The sequence below is a fragment of the Vigna umbellata genome, chromosome 7, assembly GCF_029865625.1.
Source record: "Vigna umbellata cultivar VRB3 chromosome 7, Vumbellata_1.0, whole genome shotgun sequence".
Taxonomy (NCBI): domain Eukaryota; kingdom Viridiplantae; phylum Streptophyta; class Magnoliopsida; order Fabales; family Fabaceae; genus Vigna; species Vigna umbellata.
This window is the reverse complement of record NC_142171.1, coordinates 20,920,195-20,927,210: the sequence shown is the minus strand read 5'-3', so window position 1 is coordinate 20,927,210 and position 7,016 is coordinate 20,920,195. Positions and strand designations below refer to the sequence as shown.

General features: G+C 32.4%; 1 pseudogene; it reads left to right on the top strand.

The window, feature by feature from the left end:
- The first annotated feature begins 4,011 nt into the window (after nucleotides 1-4,011).
- LOC148195395 (eukaryotic translation initiation factor 4B3-like) lies at nucleotides 4,012-6,216 on the top strand (annotated as a pseudogene).
- Nucleotides 6,217-7,016: the final 800 nt, after the last annotated feature.

The following is a 7,016-nucleotide window of genomic DNA, read 5'->3' as shown; positions in this document are numbered from 1 at the left end:
TTACAAAAAATATAAAATATTTTTTAAAAAAATATAAAATATTGGTTCTATAATGTATAAACCTTTGTTCTATTATGTACAAAAATATATTAAATAATATGAAAAATATGAATAAGACAAAGACAAAGGTCTCAAAAGAAATGTTTATTACTTTAATGTATGAATAAAAACCAATAATATTTCAAAATATAATGGTTGAGTAGTCCTGTAAGTGTTTTGACATGACATTGTTTTATAAGACAATATATACATCCATAGCATATATATCCTATCTCTATCTATAAAGATAGATGTACATAACCATAACAAAACCTATAAATATGTACTAATTACACAGAAATATCAATCTTCCCTAACTTCAGTTATTTAATTATCACAATATTTGACATCTGAAATTAGGAAAATACTGCGACAAAGAAAAATAATATAAAATTAGTCAATTAAATTTTTACTACAAATTAATTATGACAATGAAGATAACCTACATAAGTTGGAATTGTCCCTCCTTCATAATATGTGATCATTTCCTTCATATATACACACACACGTAATATACACAATCATTGTTGTTGGATTGTTTTGGACACTAGAAAACCAAGAGTAGAAAGCATCATTATAATTTGAACATAACAACAAAGTAGAACTCTAGTAAACTTCAAATAAATTCAGTGCATGGTAGCAAACAAAACTATATACCATATAAAAGTTTAAACTCTCAATAGTACGTAAGTCATGTGATAAGTGTGATATTTACCTTACATTCACATTAATTTTATTCTTTTTTTCATGTGTTTGTGTAATAAGTCTCATGGTAAGATGTAAAAATTGTGTTTTATTGTTCATAGATTAGTTTAATGTCTTTGTGTTTATTTTGCAGTTGAATAAGGATTGAAGAAGATAAAAAAAGTCCCTAAAAATTTCACTGTGCACTATTCACCCATTGACCGAGTATTGTTCATTCGTTGACTTTATTTTTCATGTGTTGACTTTTTCGCTTGAGCGAGTTTACTTTCGCTGGAGCGAGAGCTCGCTCCAGCGAGTCCCAAAAGTCGCTCGAGCAAGTTAACTTATTACAAAGCGAGTTGACTTATTATAGAGCTCATTTAATACCTAGAAAACGCTAACATAAAGCAGTTTTGAAAGGGGAAATGCTCCCAAAACTCAAGGACAAAAGTGTGGAGGCACGATTTCACTAGAGGAGCTCATGGAGGCCGCTTGGAGCTTGTGGGAACATCTCTTTTCTCCTCCTTTGGTCTCCTTCTTTCATCCACAATGTTTGTAAGTTTAAGGTTCTCCATGAAAGTGGAGAACCAGATTCATCTTGTCAGGGATTATAGTAGCTTTTAAACTCTTGTGTAATGATGATTGATTTGAATATATATATATATATGCGCCTTTGCTATCAATTGCTAGTATTTTTGTTTTCAATCTTAAAGCTTGCATGTAATAGAAATCTTTCATGGCTTGATCTGTTATTCATGGGTATGGAAACATATTTTCCATGATCTAGAACTGAATCCTTGTAGTCCATTAGGAGATGATTTATTTGTTGTCTTAAAATCCTAGCTCTTTAATGTGGGTTTCCTTGTTAGGTTATCCAAGAAATTGGGGTTTAAAAGGGAAAAGCTCTTTTACCTAAGAAATTGTCTTTTACCTAAGAAATTGGGGATTGAGTAAATTTATGGGTTGACTTTAGTTAATTGATTTAGAGGATATGAAATTGGGTAAGCACAAGAGTGAAATAGGTGAAAACTAACCTTAGGAATGTCAATTCACACCATTTCTAGTCTATTCTATGTCTAAGTGTCTTCACTTCCAAAGTCCAACTTTGTATAATTATGTGTAAATTTATCTTTCTGCACTTGTTTGTAAATGAATGTCATGTTCTTGAGTCTAAATGAGTTGTTAATCGCACAATTCTTTAGTATTACGAGTCTCTTGGGAAAACGATATTTGATCTTACCATTTTATATTACATGAAATGATTCGGTACACTTGTCGATTGTTACATATCGTCCTAACGTCATGCTTTCATTATAGTTGTATGTTCCTCCAACTCTTAATTTTCATGCTTAATGTTTGATATAAATTGTTCTCATGCTTGATTTGTGATTCTTGATGTATATGAAAATATGACTTGAACCAAGAACTTAAATTGAATGTTTAATAATGCTTGTGTCTATTAATAGAACACACATTACAAAAATGTTAAACTTTACCAAGGGTTTTTTTACCGACGGTTTTAACCCCGCCTATATACATTTCTCGCAGTTACGAAAACTGTTGGGAAAAGCAACAGCGGAAATAATTATCGCGGTATTTTTTGAAAAACCACTACTATTTTTCGGGATTTTGAAAATCACTGATACTTGCAGGGTTTTTCACAAAACCGTCGATAATTACTGAAGGTTTCTAAAACTGTCAAAATACTTGCAAAGATTTTCACAAAACCGCCTGGAGATTTTGCAAAGGTTTTCACAAAATTGCCGAGAATGAAAATTTTTTATTTGTTTTTTTTGGTATTACGAAAACTATCTAATTACCATAAAAAATGCTTTAATAATAAAAGACACAATAAAATAATTTAAAAATAACATTAAATTTTTTTATATAAGATATACTCTAAACATTGTTCATATTGTTAAATACAACTAATTGCTGAACATAAAAAATAATTAAACAATACAAATTTAAAACAAAAAATGTTCAAGAGCAATTGTTAAAATTGTCTAGTAGTCTTTCATTACTCCAATTTTTGCTATTTTCCATGGAATGTCCATTTCTTCATGATGGAAGAGTAGGACTTCACAGTGCCGGATGCCTCTCGTTGATTTCACTGATAAAAGAATACCATATAAGTCCCAGCAACTAGAGTATCAAATTACAAGGGTATCAAATTTCACCTGCTCTTATGCACCAACTAGAACAAAAGGCAAAACAAAACGAAGTTAACCATAAGTGTAACATCCAGTATCAATCAACATATTCAAATATTCTAGAACAAAGGATGAGCTTTATTCTTATACCTTAGTCACACAATAGTAATGTCTTCCCGATTCCATCGATCAATTAATGTTGCTACTCAACCAAGGCCTACGACCACATAACTTTATTCAACTACTTCTTCAATGTTTTTCATTTCATAGTTTTAGAATATGCTAAATTTACATTAAAAAATATATGATTTTACCATAAGTTTATTTTTCTATTACCGACGGTTTTAACTTCTGATAAATATATTTTCTACGATTGACAAAATTGTCAAGAGAATCACCGTTGACAAATAATTTTCATCGGTTTCGTTCAAAACCACCAGTATTTATAGGAGTTTCTGAAAACGCGACCATTTACAGGGTTTTAAGAGAAACCGCGGATAAATGTTGGGACTACTTAAAACTTTGGGACTTGCGTGGATTGTCTAAAACTATCAGGGTTTCAAAAACCACCGGTAATGTAATTAATTTGATTTTTTTAATAATTCAAATGATTTGCTTAATTTAATTAACAATATATATGTTTAATAATAAATCATAATAATCTTAAACCAAAAATAATTAGTATTATATATAATAAATTTGAACACTAAAATTACTAATAGTTTGTCAACTTAATATTTCTTCATGGTTATTAACAAGCTTTAAAACATGTTATTTCTACAATTTCATTTCTCAGCTACAACTACTTTACCGTTGATTTTCTTTTGTATTGTATTCTTCTCATGATCACCTTCAAACTAGCTTAAATTTCCCTTCTCTTAATCAGTTGCATGTGGTGGTACTTGCAGTAGAGTTTCCCAGTGCAATGGAATTGGAGGGACTAATAACACACACTCCATAAGTGCATTTGAAACAACTTTATGATAAGGAGTTCCAAGTAGATCACCTACACCATTTTAAAATATACATAAACAATCCCACATTGCATCCATCAAAACGAACACATGCAATTAATAAAAATATACCACTACAACACTAATTCTTTCTTTTTCTATATAACTACACTGCACCAAGAATGATAAAGACCCACATCAATGACCCCACTACGGTAAACATTAATTCCCTTTTCAGTTTAAACAAAAAGATAACATAGTGTTATACATTTGTGTGTACTGAGACTAAAAAGAAAATTATCAACATTGATACAATTTTTTTAAAATGTATTAACACATTGTAGAAAATATTTCAAAATCTGGAAACACATTCCAGAATACATATTTAAATATATTTTAGAAAGTATTTCAGATTCGAAAATATCTTCGAGATTATACAACCTGAAATTTTATTAAAAAAGACGTGTAGAGTTTTATCTTTTTATTATAATTTTAATGATGGATATTTGAGGTTATGAGTTCTATTAGGGTGAAGGAAGAAAAAAAAAAGAATTGCAAGGAAAAGCTCTCCACTTTTACGTTGAAACTAAAAAGTTGTTTCAAAACTTCAGTTTTTTTCAACAATATAACAATTACAATGAGTTGAACAAATCAAGCATAAACTGAACAGCGTCGAAACCCATTTCTTTTTTTTTTTCTTTTTCTTTGGTTTTTATACCCACCACAAAAGCAAACAGGACTACATTTCAACCCCGCTATAAGCTAAGACCTATTAATAATGCAGAGCACATAACTTCATATCATAAAACAACGTTAAACTTTACCTCAATATTCAAGAAAAAATATATTTATTTTTAATTTGTATAACAAAATTAATAAACCAAGGTCTATAAACTAAAACACTTGACTGGCAGCAAAAAGACTAATTCTGAATGCTCTGACTGAGAAACCTGATATTATACATTCATGTCTTTTTGGCCGGAACAGGTTACAAAAACATTTTTTACTTTTATTTATTCTTCTCTAAAGAAGTTCTCATTCTATTTTTAATTTTCTATTAATTACTTGTTTTACTTATTAATTTTTAATTAAGAAGAAAATTACAATTAATGTGTCAGAATAGTAAAAAACAGTTTTAACACGTTTAATACGTCTCGGTTTTCACAAAACCAAAGCATATTGAAACGCGGTCACATTTTTATAATTAAAACGAACTTATATGCCTCGTTTCATTGGGAACCGAAGCCTATGCGCTCTACTGGCTCGGTTATATACGAAACCGAAGCATAAAACTCTTTGCAATAATATATTATTTTGGTTTGCCTTCTAACCAAGGCTTATAGAGTTTTTTAAAAAAAAATTTTTAGCTCTTTAGGCGTCGGTTAACAGATCAACCGAGTTAGTAGTGTTCTTGTTGCCTCGATTATTTTTTGAACCGAGATAGTACCTCTTTAACTAGTTCAAATTACTGAAACCTAAAAAGAGTTTATACAGTTTTCTTCTTCCCCTAGTGCGCACCTCCTCGTTCTTCTTCTTCCCCTACGACCTCCATCACCACTGGGCGAACCTCCACCACCAAACGCATAGTCCTCGCGTCCTCCATTTCTCTCGCGCAAAGAAATCTCCACTTCGTGGTCTGGTTTCTCTTGCATAAAGAAATCTTCACTTTGCGGTCTGGTTTCTCTCGCGGGTTGCTCGCTGCGTCCACCCTCGTGCCGCCACAGTTCATACACCAGCGGTGCCTCCATTGTCTCCGGCGCCTCCATTTTCTCTGGCGAAGTGTTGTCCACGTTGGGTGGCTCGTCGAATTCTCGTTGGGGTTCATCTAGGGTTTCTGAAGAGCCTAGGAGAAACGGTTCCTTTGGGGGTAGGGATTCCAATCACGAGTTGATGAATCAGAGAACTGGGTTGTGAATAAAAGCTTTGTGGCGTCGGAACGACGATTAGAGGGTTTGAGAGAGATAGGAAGGTTATTGGGTTTGGCTCTAGTGGTGGCACTGATTTAGATGACTGGAACAAGAAGAAAGGCGAATCCAACGTTGGTAGCGAGAGTGCTAGTCTGGTGGAGGGAGACCAAGGCTTGTTGTACAACCTCAGCCTCTTTCGGTGTCCATTGAAGAGGGGGATGGGAATATGGAGAAACCTAAAGGGGTTAATCTGTTCCGAGAAGCGAGGCGAAGGGAGCAGGTTTTGGCGGAGAAAGCGCAAGATTGGAAAAAGATTGATTAATAGCTTGAGAGAATAAAGATTAAGGAGACAGGTGGAGTTGATGCCTTTGTGAAGAGGGGTTTTGGGTCTTCGAATGGAAGAGGATGGGTGCTTTCCCTGAAAGTCACATTGAGAGGAATTGGAGGAAGCCAATATATGATGATGAAAGTTGTCACTGATACTAATTGATTCAATGTGAAAACAAAATAAACCAAGTGCTCAGAATTGTTAAGTGCATTCTGAAATTGTTTTTGAGTTATTGGACTGGACTAAGTCATAATTAGTGTACTATACTTGTGAGCATTTTATGAAATTATTTTCTCTCTTAAGCATTGAACCATATTCATCCTCGAGATAGGTAGCAAAGATTGCTTGAACAGACAAAACAAGATCCCAAAATTGTGAACCATTATATCCCTGACATATCATGAACTACCTCCATTAGAATTTGCATATCAGTATTTAATCACAAATACAAGTTTAAGTTAATTGAAATGCATTTGTCAACTTCTGCCGAAAGAATATACAAGCTATGTAGAACCTGCATTTTCATTCCATCCTCAACCACCCAAAGATAGTCTTTGATTCTTGAAATGTGACACTTAAATGCTTGAGAATTGGGATTCTCCGCCCAACAGCAAACCATATTTAGTACTTGTTTCATAAGGCTAGCTTGTTCGGTTGTCTTTATTCAAATTACTAAGAAAATTAACATAATGCTATCAAGTTTACGTCTTTAAAATATTCACATCAATGATTTAATATAATTGTGTCCCCTAATCTGGTTGGTGTGCTTTATTTTCTTCCTTTTTTGTGTACTTTTTTTAAAATATTCACATCAATGGTTTAATCCAAATTAACATGGTGAAAGTAAGACAAAGTGTCAATTTTCTTTTAAAGAAAATCATTATTTTAAAGAAATTGCTTATATCCTAAAAACATGAAATTGTTTTAGCTGACCATTCCGAAATTTTCAGTC